The sequence below is a fragment of the Centropristis striata genome, chromosome 22 (assembly GCF_030273125.1).
Source record: "Centropristis striata isolate RG_2023a ecotype Rhode Island chromosome 22, C.striata_1.0, whole genome shotgun sequence".
In the NCBI taxonomy this organism is placed as follows: Eukaryota; Metazoa; Chordata; class Actinopteri; order Perciformes; family Serranidae; genus Centropristis; species Centropristis striata.
Genome location: NC_081538.1, coordinates 11,615,624 through 11,640,187, shown reverse-complemented (window position 1 = coordinate 11,640,187; position 24,564 = coordinate 11,615,624). Strand labels below are relative to the sequence as shown.

The 24,564-nt window shown below is 39.3% G+C and overlaps 1 long non-coding RNA gene across 2 annotated transcripts in view; it reads right to left on the bottom strand.

Annotated features, from left to right (window-relative positions):
* The window catches only part of LOC131960821 (uncharacterized), a 128,237-nt gene that overhangs the window by 47,404 nt on the left and 56,269 nt on the right, over positions 1–24,564 (bottom strand). For both annotated transcript variants that reach the window (XR_009389766.1, XR_009389767.1), the window contains exon 2: positions 10,366–10,512. This is a non-coding gene — a long non-coding RNA (uncharacterized LOC131960821). The remainder of the gene's footprint in view (positions 1–10,365; positions 10,513–24,564) is intronic.

Genomic DNA, 24,564 nt, shown 5'->3' with positions numbered 1-24,564 from the left:
CTTTTTTTTTTTATTACAAATCCATACTATCAAGTAATCATGTAGATTTATGTTTGTTTATTTGTTGTGTGTGGAACGCTTAACCCCGGAGTTCACAGCGCTTGCAGAGCTCTTAACCAATCAGAGAAGGGCTCTAGGCCAGTTGATCCTTGATCAATGATGGGTCTTGATTTGCTCATTAGGCCCAGATGTGAAGTCTAATTAGGCTCACCAGTCTCAATTGGTGTTGTATCAAAACACACGCACACATATACACAACCCTCGCCCAGCCCCCCCCTCAGACAACCTGAGCTTCCTGAGTGATCAATGTCTCTGTCATCCAGGGCTGTGTCCGGGGCGCCAGGCAGGGCCGGTGAGCCTCTGCGGCCAAGCTCAGGGCTGACATTAGCGGACACAGGGTGAGTGATGTCAGCCTGCTACTCCCCGGGGGTGGCGACAGAGGCATGGGGATCTGGCTCGGCCCGAAGCAGTGGGCTCGGAGAAAGGTCACTGCTCAGCCTGGTGTGATTAATAAGACAAGAAGCTGAGTGTCCCCAATGCCATTATCAATATCCGTGGCCACCAGCCGCCCGAACTGCATATGCAGTAGGAGTCACACACACGGGAGGAAGCTAAAAACAAACACGGATGCAATAATTCCGACACACGCACAAACATAGTTAAGTCTTATTGGCGTGCGTCGGTTCGGTCACATTTGCTCGTTAATGTGAGAGGTCAGCTATCAATTAGATCATATTTATTCACGACAACAGCTCTGACTCAACCTGATTCTGGTAATGACTCACAGCGAACAAATCCGAGAGGTGAAAGTCTGGGACTAAAATGTCAGCACAGCCTCGGCGACAAACATGACATTTAAACAGACATCTGTTTCGCTGTTCTGTTTCCCCACCAACCAAAAATATTTATCCTTACCACAGTTATCCCATGTAAATCAGGGAAAGAAAAAAAAAATTCCCACTTGTATCAGAAAAAGACTGCAAGCCATTAAAATAGTTCTGAATCCTCGTTTCCATGCACTGTATCGCGTCTCCCCAAGCTCGGGCAAAGTCGAAACAAACTGATTTGGACATCAAAGCATGTGAAAGAAACCCAAAGTTTACAAAGACACAGAAACTCCTCTGTGTAGTCTGAGCATTTCATTTCACTCCTATCCATCCTTCAGCTCTCCACCCTCCTGTATTAGCTTTTACTTAAACCCATCAGCACCAACAAGCAAATCTTGCTTCCTTAAATCAATTAGCCCCTGCATGTTGAGTGTAACTAATAGCCCTGCTGAATCCTAGATTAAATATGATAGATACAAGCCGAGTATGAAGCGGGATAGTTAAGATAATTAAGAGTGATAAATCCTTGAGAGGGGGAGAGAGAGGGGAGACGGGGGTGTTTGAAAGAGCCAAGTGTGGGCGAGAAGACAGCTTGAGAAAGACACGGGATGTCAAGATAGGATGGTTGAATGGGTTGAGAGGCCAAAAGAGCAAAAAAAAAATTAAAAAGGGGGGGAAGAGTAAAATAAAAATGTGTGAATGTGAGCTGGGGAGCCAGTGATGGAGCTGGAGTTGTTTTCAGCCTCGCCTCGAGCGGCCCAGATGGCAAGGGCTCGTCTTCGTCTAGCCCTCGGTGCATTTGGCAGCCGCTACTCTTCACTGCTGGCTACTGTACATCTCTCTCCGTCTCTTCTCTTCTCTCGTCAGGAAAGCCGCATTAGCGCGGCCCGTGAAAGATTACCCCACATTTTCACACTCCACAAAATCTTTCTCTTTAACACCCTGACCCTTGTCTCACATTTCTTTTCGTATCCAGATGTGCATTGCGGCATTCTGCGCCGAGTGCCTTTGCGTTCCTCTGTAATGCAAATCAACCTTTGTATTTATAGATATGTGCATGCACTCGGAGTCTCAGAAAGCACTGCTTGAGTGTGTGCATAACACACACATAGGAGTGTTGTCAGCTTGAATTTTTAAAGAAAGTGAAATAAAATATATATTTTCTCTGTGTCCCTGTGTTAAATGTTTTGCTCTTGTGTATGGTGGAGCATTATGGAGCACTTGAATATATCAAAATCTTTCTCTTTTCCTGTAAAATATCTTCAATGACTCATCCTGCTCTCAGAGGCGTGCACAGAAATTTATCTGGTAGCACTTTATGGGTTCAGAAGTTCATATTAACTTCCTAATATATTCCTAGAAAGGTTTTGGAAAGAACTGTGTAGTTTGGCACTAATTAAAGGTAAAACACAGCCAGTGTCCAACTGCTGCAACATAAATTAATTTAATTCCAGTGAAATGCTAGCAAGAGTCTTTGAGGTCAGTCGAATATGTAAAAAAGGTGCAATTTGTGTGTGGGCAAACAAACAATTCAACATCTATGAAGAATAAATATTGATATATAAATTGATCATTAATAAAAGTTTTAAATGGATAATTTATTTCAAAGTAGTTCCTGTCTACTGCTTATGAACCAGTTATTAAACATTTGTCTACATGTTTCCTATAATTGGTAATTTGCATAGTTCTTACCAGTGAGCTGTCTGGGAAATAAAAATAAATAAATAATTCTTTTAAAATAACATGTTGCTCTTAACCTATCAAATTTAATTTGGGGTGAACAACATTACCCAACCATATAAGCTTGAATTGCCATTACATTGACATTAACATTAGCTTGTTACTTGCAGTTGCTGACACACCCCTATAATGGATCAGTTTGTGTGCAACTGTACAGAAGGTGGCAGCTCGATTAAAATTATTGTTAGTCACGCCATAAAGCATACTTATCTTCTATTTTATTCTAAATGGGACCATAATTTACCAAATGAACATCATGCTGTATTAAAGAAGACTTCAAAATAGCAATTTAGACTATAAACTCATTAGGAACATGATTACTGAGGTAATAAATCAAGTGAGAAGTAGGATCATTTTCTTGTAGACTTTTATACAATTGGACTTCTTTTTGGAGCCAGTGGAGGCGCCCCCTGCTGGCCATTAGAAAGAGTTAAAGACATTTCTGCATTGGTTTCACTTTTCAGACCTGGTGGTTGCCCTTTGAACCACACTTAGGTAGCACTGCTAGCTTGTGGCTTTCTCTACGTTGCAAAAAAGCCATCTTGTATTTTTTGGCCTAAAACAGTGATTTAATTTGGTAAAACTTGGAAATATAAATTACTGACATTTAGGGCAATAATGTAAGTTAGCACAACAAAGGAAGCCAGTTGTCTGCTCAAAAACAAGTTGGTGAGTTGTTGTTACTTATATCTTTAAGTTGGGGTTCAAAACAAGGGACAATAGTTCTGCTAACTCTTATTTCTTTGTTGTGAAATTTGGTCATTAGCGAAAGCAAGCGGCTAACTGATGCTAGCGGCTAACTGATGCTAGCGACTAACTGATGCTAGCGACTAACTGATGCTAGCGGCTAACTGATGCTAGTGGCTAACTGATGCTAGCGGTGCTGCTTGTTACAGCTACAAGAGTAGCCATTAGCGTATCAATGCTAACTCAAAATTATTAGCTGACATTCATAGCGGCGTTACAATCGTGCCAGAGAAATTCAGAGTTGAGCAAACTCAAAAACCAAACTTAAAATATTTAGTTTAATTGTCCAACTTAAAATTTTATCAAAGCTTGTTGCCTTGACATTTTGAGTTCACCCAACTTTTCTTTTTTTGCAGTGTAGTGGAGCATGGGTCAGAGGGATGTGTTTGGATATCCCTTTCAAAACACTTTTTCACATTTAAAATGTGTGTGGTTGTTATCACATTTTAATATCTCTTTTGGTCTCTGGCTTATGTAACAATATGGGGGAGTTGAGGAAGGTTCTACACAGCCAAATAGCAGGTGACAGCAACCTTGAAGTTGTAAGTTATGTCAATCATCTCTAATGCCTGAATATTTCTTTCAATTCTTACCTGTCGAACCTGATTTTCATATGTGCCAACTGCAAATACAGTCAGTGTTGTGGTTTCAGTTAAACTCAGCTACTTTATTAAGCAATGAATGTGCATTTTTAAACTTCCATACCACCATATGATATTATCATTTATCTAAAATGTTAATCTGCCTTAATGATTATTTGTCTTAAGTATTTAATTAGCTTAATAGTAAAGAGAGCCAGAAACAGATTGTACGGCTTCACGCACAGTTGGATTCATACAGCAGAACCTTATGAGGGCTGTCTTTTTCCACCGAGCTAATAAAAGCCTCAGGAGCTCTCCATCACTGTGAGAGATGCCTTATATTTTCCTCTGTCATCCCCGACAGAAGCAGGCCTCTGATTTAGAGCGAGCCGCACAACAATGACTTTTATTAGGGAGGTAAATATTAGTGTTGGGAGGGTGAGATTCACAGCTGGGGCCGAGATGTGCAGTGTTGACTGTGTGGAGACAGTAGCGTGATTGTCTGAGGGATGTTGAATTTCAGTCTTTTGTCACTTCCCAGAGTCCAATCAATTGTTCTCATCAATAGCTTTGTTCCATTGGACTGTGTCCTCATTTTAATGAGATAACAGGAAATAAAGGCACTGTTTGACTTTTACAACTTTGAAAACTTTGTAAGTGAAATCTTTAAAGAAACACCCACAGAACCCATGAGATTAATCTGTGAAAATGTTAAGCAATGCATATCGCCACTGTGCTGGGGTGGAGGCACGCACGTGTTGATTGCTCATTATTCCCACCGTGGCATTACAGTGGAGCAACAATGTAAATGTATGCAAGCTCACTTAACATTTCACATGGGGTTTGCACAATATGCTGGATCCACTCGAAACAGTTCAGTGGTGCTTTTGAAGCGGCGCAGCAGGATATGAGAGTTACTCTGAGGCTAAGCGGGGCATCATATTTTATGAGACATCTCCTCTCCTCCCATGGGTTTCCCTGGCTCTTGCCATAGCCATCAGTTGTCATCCGGGGAGCCTGACAGCCAGACCACTCCGAGACAAGTAAAGCCAGAGTGCTACAGTAAACTGGAAATGATGAAAATGGCTTGAGGCCTTTTCAAGTGCGATCTAACATGTCTTGTAAGCAAGATCCTTTACTTCTTTACAGCAAACTGAGCAGTGGCAAATGATTAACATTAATATCTATCTAGTATCTAACCCACATTCATCACACCTTGTCACCAGCTGCCACCCACCATCTACGCCTCAACGACTCCACGTCGTGAAGGTGAGGGGTTTTCCAAATGACATCCTTAGGAGTGCCCTCCCACTCATTCTCCCGTCCCTCCTCCGCAGCCGCAGCAAATAAAGCACCATTTCCCTTTGTAATGGCTGCCGTGACGGCTCTGAGATTAGCCGAGATAAATATAAAGAGCGGCGGTTTTACTACATGGCTCATTGGCGTGGCAGATGACAGTTATTACATGCTGTGGGTTAAGAGGAGAAATCCGTAGTCGAGAGCGGGGAGAAATGGCAAAAGGCAGATGGATGATAATGGCAGAGCAGATGTTTTTCTTTTTGTTTTTTTAAAGGATGAATAATAAACATTTGCTTAATGATTTTCTGAGCAGATTTTTGAGTAAAAGAGCACCAGTGATTCCCACAGAAAAATATGAGAAGGCGTAAGGTGAGGGGATTTCTGTCATCTCCCTTGTTAAGGAATTAAAATATTTTTAGGTTTCTCTTTCTATGGTATAAATCTGCAAACATACTTAAGATAAGAAATGCAGCAATGCTTCTGTGTATAAAAAACAGAACCAGTAGTTGCCGTGACATCTACATAAGAGAATTTCTGTTTGAAATGCATGCTTTGCTTTTACCTACTGTGGAGTGGAAAAGACACAAACACACAGCCTGAGGGGGTTTGTAAAATAACTGTGATTGGCTGAATCACAGGATACATTTCAGGCAGGCAGAGTTAAGAGAGTGTAAAGCCAGACTGTGATCTGAGAGGAGGATGCAGACGACTCCAGAGGTTGCTGTGCGCTCGCCACACTGACCATCCAGCAGTCTGACATGGTCACTGCAATATGTGTGTCTTTATGTCTGACAGCTAGAGTTTGCAGCCCTGGTATACTGCAAACTGAATTTTATATATATGTTTTTATATATTAAGTATATATACTGTGTGTGTGTGTGTGTGTGTGTGTGTATGTGTGTGTGTGTGTGTGTAACAATTGAAAAAAATATATATAATACAGTCAGAAATGCAGTTTTTCTCTCTTCTCTTCAACCTCAATTTTTCCTAAAGTGATAAAAGCTTCCAGGTCTTGGGTTTAATGCACTTTGGAAAGTTCACCGTTTCTTGCTAAAAGTTTGACAAGAACAATAACACCCTTGTGTTTTTGTGCTAAATGTGAATGCAGAGCGAGCAGCCCATTAGCTACATTTAGCATAAATATTAAAAGCAGAGTAAAAAGCTAGCATGGCATAGTAATAGTAAGCTTTAAAAGTGGTGGTAGGCTTTTTCAGATTTGGACAAAGCTAGGCTATCCAATCTCCTATTTTCAGTCTAAATGCAAGTTTAAACTAACCATTTTCTTTTGAAGTTAGCTTAAAATTTACAAGTAAGCCAGCAGACCATTAGCTTAGTTTAACATTAAAAAGCAGGTGGAAATAGCTATGTCCAATGTTTCAGGTCTTTTGCTAGTCTAAGCTCACATATCCTTCCATAAACCAGCTTCATAGATTAAAGCCAGGGGCTGATTAGCTTAGCTTAGCATAAGCAGCAGGTGGAAATTGCTAGCCGTGCTCTGTCTAAGGATCTTTTAAAAAAGTATACACAAGTAGATAAAATGTAAACGTTTGTGAATTTGGACATGCTATTTTTAAAGTCTTAACATAGCCAGGCTAGCTGTTTTCCCCTGCTTCCAGTCTTTAAGCTAAACTAAGCTAACTATCGCCTGCATGTAGCTTCATATTTAGCATAAAGAGCTCCAAGTGGCATCGATCTAATCTAAGTAACTAACATATTTCTCTCAATATCCATTATTCAAAAAGATCTCAAAAACTATGAAACTATGAAACTACCAAACAACGTACAAAAGATAATTTAATACTGTAATGTAAACATTTTCTGTGCAGGGAAATTATGAAAGCTGCACTGAGACAGCCAAACAGACTAAAAGACAGCAACAGGATAGGACAGAAACATAAAGAAAACAGTGTGAGGGAATAAACACAGTGGTTGCATATGTCTGATGCGTACCACAGGGCAACTTATCAACTTCCAGGGAGGAGATGGATAAGACATGATGTGTTATTGTGCTCATTCTGGCTGATGTCTGCTGCGAGTTCCACGCCCTGTCCACAGGCAGTCTGTTCAGATAGATCCTCAACAAAGAAGGCTTTTGCTGGCTCCCATGATCTTTCTAGCAGTATGGACAAGGCATAACATTCGCTGCTGGTGGGAGCTGGTGGGTTTCTTAACCACTCAGTGATCCCTTCATTGCATATGATCTTTTTGACAGCCAAGAAGCGCAAGCAATATTTTTAGGCTCACCCAAAGCACTGTGAGACAATGCAAGATGTTACGGCTCAGGTGCATTAGAGAGTTGCTGCCTTTCTACCTGTGTACTCTCAACTTGTTTGTGTCTAACCGAACAAGATCTGTACAAGGCTCCCCGCTCTGTGGCTGTTTTGCGGATTAGAGCCGACTGTGAATACTTTGTTGGTGTTCAACTGAAATTCACCTCATTTGCACTAAACTTTATCAAAACAAGCATTACAAATGTGCTGTTAAACAAGTAAAGATGAAAAACTTGTGTCCCAACACTGAACAGACTCGATATAGTTTACTAAATTAAGGAATCATTTTCATAGCAGAGAGCAATGGTATCAATTTCCATTAAATAAAGACAAAAGTTTATTTACAAAGCAACTAAGATTCTTTATCTTGACCTTGAAATATGAGCAACTGACTTGAAATAAACTAAAAAAACTCTCAAGTGTATTAATTAAGAAAAAAGAATGGATCTTTTTATAGCTCCATTGAGCACCTCTGTTGAGGTTTCCTGAAAGCAGTTAGCAAACCACCATGTCAGGTTTTCTCTCTATTTCCCAGCTTATTCTGAAAAGTAATTGGGGATAATGAGCTGTAATCCATTTAAAGCCTGAGCACACTTGTTCAAAAACATGTACTACACTTCTTGCACAGTCCCCTGACAGGTACTGCACGGGCCTGTACCTTTTTAGGCGCTGTGACAGAGAGATTTTAGGTGCCAAAAAAAATATACTGACTTGACAGAAAAAACGAGGATTATCATCTTTGGTATTGCTGTGATTGGAAGTGACTACAGTCTCTTTTAAATATGTTTTTTTTAGAAAACATAAACAGGTTGAAAAAGTACACAGTTTCTCAACATTTCTCCACTCTGCAGCTTGTCATGCTACAGCTCAAAAGCACTCCTGCAGTACGTATTGATACAATCACCTGGCATATCTCCCATCACCCCCTGCAAAGCGTTGCAAAGCTGCAAGACTGTTCACTCAATGCAACAATCAGAAATGACCTTAATGTTGACAACAAGGACACAGCAATGGATTACTTGTCAATTTGACTGCATAACAGAATCATGGAGTTGGAAGATGAATTACCCTGCAAACCAGGCAAGACAAGTGGTGTGTGTGTTCATTTAAACCCGATTTATGTATTTAACGGCTTACGACGGGCTGTACGTGACAGAGTGCCACCAGGCGCTTAATTCAGATGTATTACAGCTAACGCGGAGCACTTGTGACTGACAGGCAAAACATAACGCTTGGAAACAATTATTCATGAGCTCTGCAGAATTCTGTGTTAGGTGACCGCTCGGTTTGATGATAAATGCTTCGTTTTTAGCCCAAATTAATTTCCCCCATCAGCATCCATGAGCATCTACTTGTGAATGTGCGCAGTGGTGGTAAGTTATGCTGATGCTTTCCTTTGATAAGTGCCCTCAGTGCTACCATCATTGTCGTCAACAATGCCGCCACCGTTGCTGATTTAATCATAGCCTGTCAATGTGGCCGCACATGCTGGAAGCTTTGTGTTCCATGTCGAGCGTTAAAGCGCTGCAGACCGTCTGAACAAAAGGAAGGGTAGTCTTGATCAATACGTCAGCAATGATGACAGCTTGTCCCTGAGAAATGTCTGAAGTGGTTGGCCACTTCGGACATGCATGTGAGACATTTTCCTTGACAAATGTTTTTGCCTATGCATGTTATTTGTGGCACATCAAGGGCAGAGATAGAGGGGTGGCCAGAGAAGGCTCACCCTTGATAACTGATTGTCTGGACCAGAACCTTTGTTTCAAGTGGCTTGTTGTCAATCAAATGACCAAGATGAGATGCAAAACAATCACAAAGAGACATAAAATGACCATTAGGGCATTCAAAATGACAACATAAAGATGATGAAAATGACTAACAATCACTAAGAGGTGCAAAAAAGCCTCAAAGAGGAGTAAGTGTGTAATGCAAAGACACTACAGAGTCAAAAATGACCATGAATAGATGCAAACAACCAAGTAGAGGCAGAAAAACAACAAAGAAGAGATGTAAAACCTCCAAAGACTACAAAAAGACACAAAACGACACCAAAGAGGTGCAAAATGACCATGCAATCCAACCAAGGACAGGCGTAAAAATGACCACCAAATGATGCAAAATGAGGAAAAGAAGAGGCTCAAAATGACCAAAAACACACTCATTGCCACAGAAACATTAAAAACAACCACAAAGAGAGGCAAAATGACCATGACGAGATTCAAAATGAAAACAAAAAGGCGCAAATGATCGCAGAGATGAAACCCACGAAAAACCACTAAGAGATGTAAAACTTCCACAAAGAGGCTCAAGCTACTACAGATTGAAAAATGACCATGAATAGATGCAAACAACCAAGAAGAGGCAAAAAAACAACTTTGAAGAGAAGCAAAACAGCCAAAGACCCCAAAGAGACACCAAATAGCAGTATGGATGTGCAAAACAACCATAGAGACATAAAAACCAACCAAGAACAGGCGTAAAATGACCAAAAGATGCCAAAAAAAAAAAAAAAAAAAAGCCACGAAAAGATGAAAAACACAAAACAGCTTAAAATGTAGCAGAAGTCCATATTCTTATAATCTGTTCATGGCTCTATGCCATTAGATTTACAAATGCCTGTTTTTTATTTATTTAATTTATATTTATATTAAAATCTTAATATCATACATTATATAATGTTATATATTATAATACATTTTACTTTAAAAATGAGCTCCGCTTCTTTAAAACTGTGTCCCAGTGCCCCCCTCCTCAAAAGTCTCCAAACCTGTCCTTGGTCACATGTAAGCGATTGTGCCTTAACATGTGCACACACACCAGGATTGTTTCATGTTTGCGAGTCTGTGTCTGCCATCACTATTTTCCGCATGGCCACTTATCAGTTTAATATGCTCCACTCACCTCTTGATTTCGTCCCTGTGCTCCACCACGGCCTGTCACTTCATTCCCGGTGGTTGCGGCGCGGAGCATGTGACACCACGTGCCGCGCCTCCACGCTGCCTTGTTATCTGATATCTTTCTTCCTCTTTACGCCTGATCTTCTTGAACCTTCATCAAGCAGAGAGAAAGAAATGCACAAACAAAAACAACATCATTAAACTCTGAAATTCTCTCTTATTCATTTGAGCATTCAGGCTTCACGCATCACATCTACTTAGGGGAGGCAAATTGATTCAATTTGCCGTGTTTGCATCACGCTTAATTCAACGGCCTTTCTGTGAGCTGTAAAACATGCGTCGTCAAGGAGATGGTTTTATTTGGAGGTTTTTTTTTGCACTTTAACCGCAAATGTGTCTTCCTATGAAATCTCATTTATTAATGTAACAGATGAAAGCAGCGGAGGAAAAAGCAGCAACAAATAAAGCCTCATGATGAAAAGCTGTAGATTAGGTTGTCAAAAAGCTAGAGCACTGATTTATCTGATATAATGATTGTTTAAGCTAAACAACAGATTTATATCTCAGAAAATTAACAACAGTCCTTAGAAAAGTGCTGTTAAATAAATGTGATAAGGATGCAAAATTTAAATCCATTTAGCAGTAGGAACAAAGCTGTTAACCATACACCCAGACTACCAATTAAACAGTCAGTGCAGTGAAAAAACTGCTAAATTATAGACCTCTTTATTTTTTAAAGATAAATGTTGGGGTATTGATATTGTGGCATTTCAAAACACACCATTTATTGTACACTTAGCTCCGTTCAAAGCATGATGACCTCTAAATTAAAACAGAATTCTTTAAAAGTATGCCTGTGTGTGGCAATAAAATATAAGTATAAGCATCTATTATTGGGGTTGGAGCTGATTTAGTGGGATCATCTTCTATACTTGTTCAGATCAGTTGAAATGTGTGATTTTAGCACATTTTGAGTCTGAAGCAAGACAGAGCTGAAACAAACAGTTAATGTATTGATTAGTTGATCTGAATTATTAAGTAGTTTTTATATTGAATTAACCATTTTAATGTTTTTTCAAGCAAAAATGCAGAATAATCCCCAAGAATATTTACTGCCTTTTGTGTCTTTTGAGATAGTAAATTGAAAATTGTTGGCTTTCGGACTGTTGGTTGAACAAAACAACCTTTTTGAGGATCTTTGACCCTTTTCTGACATTTCATAGACTGAACAATTATTTGATTAATTAAAAAAAAAAAAAAAAATAGACTATTTGACTACTTGATAAAGTGAAAGTAATCACATGGGTAGACCCAGATTTGTTTCTTCAGTCATAACTTATTGATATTATTTCTCTCCATGTTAGCATATGTTATCAAAGTACACGTCAAATACATTTTTCTCACGGATGGTTTATGTAATTTTAGGTACTTATCATGCTTGTATGTTCGTTCAAGTGTTCATTTTCCGATAAGTTTGGTTTTAGTTTGTTATTTCATTCTGTATAACAAGGTTGTAACATCATGATTGACAGCTGTGACTGACCCACAATTGGTTGATTGTATGGACAGGACCTTCATATCACAGCTCCACCGCCCAAACACTACTGGCTCCAAATAAGCAAGATGGCAGCTCCAATATCTGGGATAATCTGGCTTCATTTTGTACAGTGGGAGCAAGTGGATCATCCATCGTACGCGGTCACATTCATTAAAGGTGAGTTCAAAATTGACCACATTAGCATTATGACAAGTAGCCAGACACATTTCCCAATTTGCACTTTGCATTTTGTTGTTTTTCGTCAAGTACGGAAATAACTCTGCAGAGCTCCCTTGTGAATTGCACCCGCACCCAACACCTTTGCTTCAGCCAGACCCAGTTATCACACCTGCAAGTCTTTTCAACATTTCTCATCACCCGTTAGTCACACTAGAAAGTGGCACAATGGAATATATCTGTGTGTAATCGTGAAATATTTGGGTCTCGAAGTTTAGTGACTTCTTGCAGGGCTAATTGGCCAACTTCTGTAGATGGAAAGCTATCCGCTAACACACTAACCCGACAAGAGCGAGTCACAATAGCTCTCTGAACTTGTTTTCTCTGTACCATTTACACCCTCCTGGCATTTTGTTCCTGGGATTGTGCATCATTTAATTCAAGAAAGAGTTTTATTGGAGAGGGGAAAAAAGCTCTATGAGCTAGCAGGCTTGCTAGCTAATTAATTCATGTCAGTTGGTTAGCTTGGTTGCTAATGCTATTATATACTCAACTAGCTCATTCAAAAGATGTATTGTTACTGTCAACTCAAAATGAATTAATTACTGTCAACTTTTTGGAAATAAAACTGGATGTTGCAAGAAAGCTAATAAGCTAGCAAGCTTCCACCATATTAAACTCTTTGTTGCCTCAACTGTCAATGCTGTCAAGACACTACTTGGCCTTGAGATGAAACATTTCTGTGATTCACATTGCCCCCACGGTAAATTGAAGGAATCAACTTTGAAAAGATAAAAACTTAAAGTAAACAGTGATGTGCACAAACTTTTTACTCTGATGTCAAACAGTAGACTAAATATTGAATATAGCATGCAGGGCAACAGTATATCAATCAATACTGAGTTCTCAGTTCTTGTAGGCCTACCAGTTGAGGTGGCAGCAAACACTCTTAACTTTGATTTCCTAGAATATCCGAACCTCTGCTCACCCCAACGTTCACTGTCCCCAGAAGAATCCGCCAAAGCACCTAAAGCAAGGCTAAATCAATAGCATGTACAGGTTAATAGCAGTCGTGTTTTTGTAAGCCGGCACATCAACTATTAATTAGCTGGTGATTAGAGTCAGCTGGCAAGACTGATTCACAGCCTGGGGAGGCTATTGTCCTTGTGCTCTGCTAGGATAAATCAGTCAGTATTAAAGAGGGGGATAGAGGTTCTTTCTCAATATGTATCCACATGTCCTTTATAGAAGTACAATCGCAAAACAATAGAACAAAAGAACACAGAATTTGTATTAACAGCCAAACAGAGGCCTGTGTAACATCAAGCACACAATTCAAACTGATCTCTGAAGAAATATTTTACACAAGGACACAAACATGGACTTGGCATTAATTTTAACATCATCCCGGCAAGAATAAATATGGAAGAATAAAGGAAAACAGAGGATAGAAATAACGTTGGTGGCTGCTTTGATAAATGGATTAAAAGAAGCTTGGACACAAACAAATGAAAGAAAGAGATGTTTGCTAAATTTCTGAGTCCAATTCTTGTGTGGATGCCAATGAAAATGGCCACTATACACCCACCAGAAGACAGCCGGCGCGTTTGATTGGTCCCTTTCCGTCCTCTGCTCTCCAATTCTTCCCTCAGATATAGTTTAATCCCCTGCAGCTAAGAGACAAATTCTTCTTCTTCCTCTTTTTTTGGGATGTTGTTTTCACTCTTTGGCATTCGTGTTTCAATGAAGGATAATTGGAATGCACACCTCCATATTCAAGATCCAAAGTGGAGAAAAACAGAGAGGATATTGGATTGCAAATCAAGTGTTTATAGTGTCTGGTTCTTGTGTGTTTGTGTGGTTCAGTGTTTGGTATGATTACAAAGGTTTTGTGTGCACTGTGAGAAAAGAGGGTGCTGCAGGAACAATTGATTGATTTTGAAATAATACTACTTTAAAGTGAAATGTTTATTGGCAGTTCTTATTATTGATTTAATCTTTAAGAAATTGTGCAAATGATGAGTATTGTGTTTGCAAAAATGTTTTCTCTTAAAGTGCGTGGATCAAGCATAAAAGCAACAGATCAAAAATTTAAAAAACAATGCTGTCTGTTAGATCAAAAACCCTTCCCCGAGGGTCTCAAACTCAAAAGCAGCGTCTACCCCAAATAAACATCATTACAAAGACTGCACAGACATAAAAGGAGATGAAAAGAGGACATGTGTCAAATACAAAATCATGTTTCCGGCTTTGGAAAGCAGACTACAGTGTAAAATGGATCAGGGACCCCTCAGAAGCAATTACTGCTATGATTCCCATTGTGAAAAAACAGGTGTCAAAAGATCCAAACCTCTGAGGTCACATTTCATATTCTACCTGTTGTTTGAGTCAGCAATAAATCAAGTTTGAAATGTTCATGATAGGGGAAAATACTGAAGTGATGATAAAATCAAAACAATTTTACTGAGTAAATATGGTGTGTGCTGCTGATTTTCTACACTAGAAATAATTGTATATCCCAAAATGAAAACACACACATTATTGTGGTTGCTCAAATAGGTGTATTTCTACTGCATCTAGTTTTCACTTAAACACATTTTTTTAATGTCTATATTTTTCTGTATTATAGATTGGCAAAAAAAGCACATGACATGTGGGTGGATTTTGTGCAAATTTGAATAAAAGTGACTAAATATAAAAATCATATAGATTTCATTACTAGTCTGGGATGTTTCTGTGTCACATTATTATTCTTAACTCGTGAAGTGCATGTATTTAGCTTTTTAAATTAATATTATTTTTTGTTTAACCAGGACATACCCATTGGGATCCAAAATCTGTTTTTCAAAGGGATTCCTGCCAAAGATGGCAGCGTAAACAAGTTTTATATAAAAGCACTAACAACAGACGTAAAACAAGAAAGCAAAAAGTTAAAACAAACGTTGAAAAGTTGATTATAAAAGAGACCAATACGTCTTAAAACAAGCAACAACATATGTGTCTATCTAGTTATATTTATATAACAAAGAAGCAGAAAATTATCTGTAGCACTGTGACGCTATCCAATAAACTATGTATCTACTCGAGCTATCACTTTCTTGGTTTGAGATAACGTGAGTTGGCCTTTGTCGCCGCTAGTTCTTTGATGCTGGTTTTGTGTGTCTGGGCCTTAAAGGGAAAATATGATAAAGTTGTCATGATCTTTGTAGCTAAAGGAATTAGAGGATCAAAAGGGGCCTTTAGCTAATGTTTGCCCCCGGCTACCCCAGCAGGTTAATCCCTGTCGTTAGAAGGACTCTTTCCTCACTTTCCAGATAGAAAATGATGAGTGTTGAGTATGCACCCATAACCAAATCTATTGAAGGTACAGTATATTACATACAACTGATGTATGAGTATAAATCTAATGCACCAAATGACATTTTTTCATTAGACAGATGAGATGGTTTTACACCTCTGATGGATGTGAGATCTGTGGCTTGGTTATAGGCCTGTCTTAATGACCAAGAGTGAGCGTGCACTGTTCCAGGCCACAGCTTTTGATTCCTTGTACAATCCCACAGCGACATTACATCCCCCGTGTGCAGAAGTTGTATCAAGGTCGTTTCAAATCACCCCCGTCCCCATTAAAGCGACAAGTTCAAACCGCGATGCATCCCCGCGCTGGAGAACGACATAAATAAGCTTGGTTGACGAGTGAATATAAAGCTTCTGAGTTGGTGGGTGGAGAGGGGGGGGAGGGCTGGCGGACGGGAAAAGAAAATATTTTTTCACCCTTTAATGGAGCCGTCAACAATCACTTTTCAGCAGAGAGATGGAGTCACAAGGCGGATGGCGGTTTTGTGGTCTAAGGCAGAGGGGAAGCATCATTACCATAGAAAACATTACAGCGAACGACGGACATCCAGGCCATCAAAGATGATCATCTCATAAATTCCATGCACTGTATAATAGGCCTGTCACTCTTGAAGGCTGAAGGGAGAATAATGCCCACGGCTGATTTTTATCTTCCACAGTGCTTCTGCTGATTACTGCTAAATAGGCTTCAGCTTGTTTAGCTAATACGCGCCGCGGACGCAAAAACCACAATGTGGTGGGCGGCCTTTTTGATGGCCACTGTCCGAATCCATATGTCCCTTTCAATCTCCCCATGTCTTATCATTAAGCCAATAATTTGATGAGCAATTAAAGCATGGCCGCCGTAAACAACCACTCAGCGGGCTTGATGTGTGGCACGTCCAAGCGGGAGAGACCGCTGCCCCGCAACCACCGCGTTAAATGCCACCGGTGGGTAATCAGCCATCAGCAGAGACCCTGGACAGACAGTCGTGACAGCGGATACACACTGTAGGTGTTTATGGCTTCCACACACACACATAGCATGCACACAAACACGCACATGGGCTGAATAACAATAAGATGTTAATTCAGAACAGGGCCCTGGCTAAATAAAAAGACTAATGCCTTAGGTAGCAAACCCTCTCCTTGTCTTAAAGGTCACTAATGATGTCTTTGTCTCTGAAAACATGGAGTCTAGACAATGTTTTGGAGGGAATATTTTCAGCGGGAGGGGAGCATTAGACAGGCAGTTTTCCCCTTCTCGTTAATTACATGATTAAGCTCTGCTAAGGTTAAAGACCCATTCAAAGCCCTGCATCGCTAATTGGGACACAAGTGATGCTGCTGTCCGGACTTCATCTCCTCCTAGTATTCCCCTCACACACACACACACACACACACACACACACACCAACAAATTTAATAGGTTACATCATGTGAAGGCACAAGTCGTTCTACATTTTAATCTTGTGAGCCAGGAAACACCCTGTTGTGGCACTGCATTTAACACAAATAAGCATTTAGCTAATGCACTTACCCAGCAGTGAGTGCTGCAGTAGAATCTTTTCTACAGCAAACTCACAGTTTTAACCCTCTGAAGGCCAAACTGTTGTTTTTTTCTTTCTTGCTCCTGTCACATTTTATTCACTGTGACCTGGTTTTTCACGGAAATACATAAGTGCTGCACCTCTATGGAACCAGCTAAATTATGGCTAGAAGTAGAGAGAACTCAAAAATATCTTTTGAGCAATATAACGCAGTTATTTCAATAATTTATTTCATACAAATTGGGATAAAATTGTATCTATGTACATGTTGCAAAGTGTTACCAATTTTGAGGAAAAAATTGGGGCTCTACATGTTGAACTATTTTATTTATACAGCCTCTACTTACAACCTCTCTTGTCCTCTCCACTCTGCCCTGTGCAAACAGTTCAGTCAAAGCTTTGTTGAATTCAATCACAACTGTTGATCTCTGCCAACCAAACGTGGCTTTCCAGGTGTGCTGTGGAGTGCAGAATTTTATGTTTTTTATGGGTTGTGGTTAATGCAAACGGTTTATTTTGGGCAAGTCATTGGACATGTAGAATAAAGTGATTTTGAAGTAATATAACTATGTTAAACTTAGATTTGGTCATTTTTCCTGATGGTAGAATTTGTCACGTACGATTTGTTCAAAGACTGTCTGAGAAACTCAGACAACCAGTTCCTACAGTTTCTGTGATATGATAAATGCTGTAATTTTGTCTTTCTTTATATTCCTTTTTTTATATTTTTAAGAAAACAACTACTATAAGGGTCTAACAAAACTTCTAACTAAATATTGTTCTTATTCAAACATGTATGCAAGGACATACAGGTGCATCTCAATAAATTAGAATGTCATAGAAAAGTTTATTTATGTCAGTAATTCAATTCAAAAAGTGGAAATAACACATTATATAGATCCATTACACACAGAATGAAACGTTTCATGTCTTAATTTTTTCAATTTCTTCTAATTATAATGATTATGGCTTACATTTAATGAAGGCCAAAAATGCAGTGTCTCAAAAAATGAGATTATTACAAAAGACCAATTTAAATTGTATGTTTAATACGGAAATGTTGGCCTCTGAAAAGTATGTCATCTATATGACTCAATACTTGGTTGGGGCGATTTAACTTGAACTACTGGAAATGGACTTTTCCATCATATTCTAATTCATTGAGATGCACCTGTAGGTTGGACATTTGACTTTGAAAGTGAAAATGATGTCAGTGAATTGAAATACATGAATATAAACATAATATTAGAACATATATATGAAATTGGTTAATTTGCTTTTCATGATAGGGTTAGTGAACAAAAAGAAATGGAAATGTTCCTTCTCAGATGCAAGGGAGAGAACATCTGGCCAGCTGGGTGGAGACCAGAGGGCATAGCGTCCTTTTTGTTGTTTTTTTTGTGCAAGAAAATTAAAACAAGCTTAAAAAGAAAAGAAAGAACCAAGCATCTTGAGGATGAACTCAAAGAGACAATCGTATGAACAAAGTGACCAGATCATTTTGTTAGGTTGCTTTTTTTCATAAACATTTGAATTCCAAATGAAAGATTAGGTTAAGAGTTGTTTTTTCTTAGGCAGTATTTTAGCCTACATGTTTATATGCATATGTACAGAGAGAGGTATTAAAAAAACAGCAGTCCTTAAGGGCCATAACTCAGTTCCCAGTCCTCCATCTTCACTTCAACGAGTATATTTCAATGGATCCTCATACAGGGTTAACACACCTACACATCTATATTCATACCTATACCCACATGTATACACGCTCCATACCTGTGTGCTTCTACTTCAACCTGGCGGCAATTTCCATCTTGAACTTTCTTACATATGCCCATCCCACATAATATGAAAATAGTACTATATACACTGGAACTATGGGAGAATAGATTGTTGCTATTCTCATTAAGAAGAGAAAAGAAGCAGGAAACATTAGTTGAGTCATAAAGTCTGCTCACACTGGGGTTATACATTTGATCCATTTATTCCAAATGTGTCTGTGTTTGCATCCTGAAAGAATAAACATACTTTTTTTATTTTAAATATTTCTGAATAATTATTCCATACCAATTTTCCTATGTAGGTGGCACTGGATTAAGCCACTTTATAATGATTGATTTTGGTTCATGCTGCCTAAAGGGCCTGCAGCAGCTTTGCATCCCTCCTCTGTTTCAAAAACAAACGTGGCCCAGATAAAGAGGCTCCAGGTTCAGGGCTATCTGAGTCTTCAATATCATGCTTAATGTTTTGTGAATGCCATTCCAATAAAAAACTCCAATCTGACTGATTCTTAATGATAGATAATGAGGGCGTATTAGCATATTTTCTAAAAAAGAGCACTGTCCTTTAGTGACTTTTCTTTGATTGGAGTTAATTATCTTTTAAGAGGTTATTAACCGTAAATATAAACAGATGATATTTTCTTAACCAAAACATGCAGAGGAGGGAAAATACCCTTTTTTAGACACAAGTTGTGACTGCAGTCATCCTAACAGGCTTTCCTAACAAAACACTGCAAACTGTGTGTAGGAACCTGGGGGAGAATAAAGGGCTGGTAATAAGGTGCACAAACGCAAATATGCAAATTAACATGTTTATCTACTCTTATCTAGATTTTCTCCACTGGACAAAAATAATTTTAACTTTAATGTCGAAGGGGCAATTTAGACTGCATGCTATCTTCAGCCAGTTCTCTCTCAAAAATGTCAATATAAGTCGTGTGTACAGGCAGCGAAAAACAAGTGATACTGAGGTATCTCACCGACAGCTGCAATGCGTCCGCCACTAGCAATTGACAGCGAAGCAAAGTTAAAATTGTGGATTTCCGCCTTTGGTTGCAGGCTGGGTTGGTGGATGGGCTGAACAAACAGCAGACTTTAACCTGGGAGAACAAGATTCCCATCCCATGTGAAAACAAGTTATACCATTTCTAACTTAAGTTATGTGCATTGCGTTTTAGAATGCAATTCATGTTTTTTATGTAACTTGTGGTAGTCACGTGACTCTTGTAACCACTTCACTTCCGGCATTTACGTACATTTATTTGCTGTTCAAACTGTCTCTTATAATGCCTTACCAGGAAGTACGTGTGTGCTATTTTTAGAACACGCCACTTTACCGCTAGCCGCGATACATACCTACGTGCTGTAAATTACGCTACTGACACACAACCTCTGCTGTGTTTTAGGTTGGAGAACTTGTTGGCTATCTTACACCTGGCACAAAGAGACGTACAGCGCAGCGCAACTGTCATTATTTTTTTAAAACTGCTACAGTTGTTATATTTACGCCCAGCACACACATTGTTGAAGTGGAAAATGCACCCATTTGTGCGCCCATGTGTGTAATCAGAGGTATTGTTGGTGTGTTGCAATCCTGCGGCAGCATAAAGTGATTGCAAAAAAAGACCTGGTCCAAAGTCAATGGCGCAGTAGTTTCCTGCTATTTAAAGGGCATATCAACATCAATCAATCACTCACTCTGATGCACACCCTCTTTGATACGCAAAAACACCTCCCATCCTGACTGTACGACCTTGGACTGTATGTGTGTGTGACTTTTTGTATGTGTAGAAGAAAACAGAACATTAATTAACATTAGATCCTGACTGATACCGTCACTGTGTCAGGAGATTTAAATAATCAATGTTCTGTCAAAGTTATGCTGCAGTGCCTGATGTGATGTGTGCAAAGTGTCTCTCCTGGAGACACACTTATCGTTTCTGTTGTTAAATGAGCCCAAGTCTGACCCGAGCCGGGTCGATGAAGGGAAAAAAATGGCCAGATTCTACCGAATTGACTCATCACATCGGGTCCCGACAGGCTTGTAGACCTCAAGGGCCCGTCGGCCAAGGTGGTCCCTCAGCGGAGACAAATGGCGCTGTAAATTTGGTTTATCCCACAGGGCTCTAAAAGACATTTGTAATCTCCTGTCAGATGATTTGGAGACTAAAGCCAGCTGTCCCTATGCACTCAGTTTTGGTTAAGTAACTGCTGCCCGGTTCTCCAACTTGAGGAAAACGTCATATAAATGTCAGTATGCCACGTACAGGCACACTGGCTTTTAAAGGGAATGGGAGATGACACTCTGATGGATTTAATTCATGCTGTGCCCCGCAAAAAATTCTACAGTTAATTAAGAGACTAAATACAACCCATTTGACCCTTTCGCCTTACTTTGCGCCCACATTATGCACTGTTTAACTATGAAAAGTGGAGCTGCACAGGCCCTAAAATGCTCTTGCACCACACTTTAGACCATGTGTTAAAGACTGTTGAAAGAGAGTCTGCAGCCAAGCTGAGATTACAACCCTTGCGTGTATGTAAAAGATATAAAAAGTTACCTAGACCAGGAAGAGCAGGATAAGAGTTTATGTGACTTGAAGATGAGAGCATGTTAGAGCACTGGGTACACGGGTATTAAGGATGAAAAGGAGAAGCGAGCTGCTTCATGTTAGTGTCATCTGGTTTTCACACATATAAAAGCTTTCCCTCTCGTACTACAGTGAATATTCCAAATCTCTACGTGTACACTTTTTACCCTCAAAAATAAATAAAGAGATGGAAATGAAGCCGGCACTTACTCCCACCTTAATCTTTTTTCACTCTTTTTGTGAAGTCTTTTAACTTCTGTCAACTCTTTATGTCACTTTTGTTGCAGGATGTCTACGCTCGCATAGTAGAACGATCCTGAGATCTCAAACGTAGATGAATGGCTTGTGGGAGTGGGCGTACAACTGAGAGCTAGCCAGCTTCACGGCCTCTCCCAGGACTGAACTGTAATGAGCACCATGAAAGGCCCATGTGGCCCCGGCAGAGCTAGCAGCTAGCTGTGCAGACCCTCTGCAGTGAGCTGCGACTTTAACTTCTTCATTAAAACGGAATAATGAAAGAAACTCATAAGAGATGTCTGTTAATGAGTGACGAACACATATTTTAACCACCCCCTCCCCCTTCCGCTGCTTCACTTGAGTCCTAGACAGAGACAAATAAACTCAGCTTGTGTAAATGGAGCAGAAAGCATTCAGAGGGTGGGGGGGGGAACGAATAGGGCACACACTCACACAGTTTGGGAATCCACTTTTATCCCTTCGCTATATAGAAATAGCCCCCCTCGCCTTCTCTTCGCTCCCTCTTGCTTTCTCCCTCTCTCTCAGGCGAACTGAGAGATGGTGATCTTTTCAAAGGTCATTTGAACCATTTGTCTTATCTCAGAGTTTCTTCACTGAGATGGCAAGCACAAAAGAGAAACTTTGCCTCGGGCTTGGGCTTCGTACATTTCATAACCAGCCATTGAAGCAACACAATTCCTCTATTTCGCAATACCTTCGTCTGTTATTAAATCATGATACACTAAATATAGCAAAATTGATTTATTTTTTACCCCTCAACAAGCAATCAGATGAAAGGTTGTAAACAATACTACAAACTAGCTCATGAATAATTCATGCAGACCCCTGACGGTTGACTACACTCACGCAACCTCCCGTGTACTTCGACCCGAGTTTGAATCTGGCCTGTGCTATGCTGCCATGACTTGCCCTTTTCATTTCTGCTGCCGTGTCTGTAAACACTAACAAGCCACAGAGAGCGACCGGGGCTGCCTGTTCACTTAATAAAAATAAGTGAAATATTATTGTGGACCACTGCTGCTGCCGGCGTCCTACTGCGAGCACTAGTTGAGTATTTACCTGCTATTATGACAAACGAGTGCTGATTATTACCCAGGGTGCACTGGGGACAAGCAGTCATTACAGCAACTTCCTGTTTTTGCTGCAGTTAGCCCGTCGTCCTCTGTGTTATTCACTAAACACCTGTGCTGGACGCCTCCGGCTTTGGCAAAGAAAGATGACAGAATTAATATTTATAAAGAGGAACAGCTTCAGACTAATCACCAGAGCAGAATGAGCTGCATGTTGGAACAATATGGACAGAAAAAAAAACTATTTCACAAATATAATAGAGTCAAAATGCGTGTGTTTTAATTAATCAGTCTAATATATGCATGGTATCAGCATATTCTATTTCCCAAAGCAGACAGGGTGTTTTTAATTATCGTGAATGGTGTGGTGGCGTCGGTTACAGTGACAGTATACCATTTGAAATGAAATACAAATAATTGCAGTATCAACTCTACTGACAGCTGTTTGGGTGGTTTTTATCATGATTTCACCCTGAATAACTGTCATTAGTGATTCCCTAAATGGATTACAGGACAAACCCCACTGACTGCAGCTTCACCACTAATCACTTGTTTAGAATTTAAATGATGTTGCATTTGTTCTACAGTCATTAGAAGTCTTTTCTTTTCCTGAGAAAAAACAACAGAACTGCTGGGTCAAACTGAAAAATATTGTCTAGACTGAAATATTTTCAGTACTGGTTGTGACAAAGTTCTGAATAATTTACCCAAACAACAAAGAACTCTGCTAAAAGACAGACCTAAGAGTAGGGATGTATGATACCAGGCTCAAATCTGGTATCAGTGACTATGGGGCCGATATTTTCAATTACATTTTAACTTCATGTGCTATATGCATGTGCTGAAAGTTGAAGTTGAAGGTTTGACCAATTTGTTTTGTATCTACAATCATGGAAAAAAAAATATTAGACCACCCTTTTTTTCCCTTCAATATCTTGTTCATTTCAATGCCCGGTACAATTAAAGGTACATTTGTTTGGACATATAATGATAAAAACAAAAATAGCTCAAAAGAATTTAAATTAAGAGCTGATATCTAGACATTTCCCATGGTTTTATTGACAATAATTTAGGTTATTATCATGAAAACTCTGGAAAATGTCTAGATATCAGCTCTTAAATTAAGCTATTTTTGTTGTTATCATTATATTTGTCCAAACAAATGTACCTTTAGTTGTACCAGGCATTAAAATGAACAAGAAATTGAAGAAATAATTTTGTCCATGACTGTATGTATTTATTTGTTTCTTTCTATTTTGCAAAGATAGGGAAGCAATGTTTAGTCAAGCCTGATGTTGCCTCTCATATCCCAGTCACTTCCACACGGCTAATTAATTTAACACTGTTGATTCAATCGGATCATTACTTGGTATTGGCCAATACCCAAAGGTATCAGTATATGGACTGAAAAAGTCACATCCCAATCTAAGAGTATATAAGAAAGGCATACTGTAGATTAGTCTGGATTAGGGCTGCAACTAGCAATTATTTTCTGTATTGACTCATGTATCGATTCTTTTTTTCAATTGATTAACTTATTGTTCAGTCTATAGCTATAAAATGTCAACTTACTGAAACAAACATTTCCCTGATCTAAATGTGATGTCTTGAAATTATATAATTTTTGTGCAATTAAAATGTAAAACCTAAAGGTATTAATTTCACAATGGTGTTAAATAGAGAGAAAACAGTCAGATCAGTCACTTACAATAACCATACTTACAATATTGCTTCATCAAGCTCAGCAAGAGTTATCACGGTCACATCCGTATATATCGAGCAATACCATTTACAAAAAAAAACATTTACATGTATTTTGGTTTACATAAGAATGTGACATTCTGTCAAACATGTAGCCATAAAACAGCAGGGTTTTCCTTAACTTTTTGGGCATGGTGCCTTAATG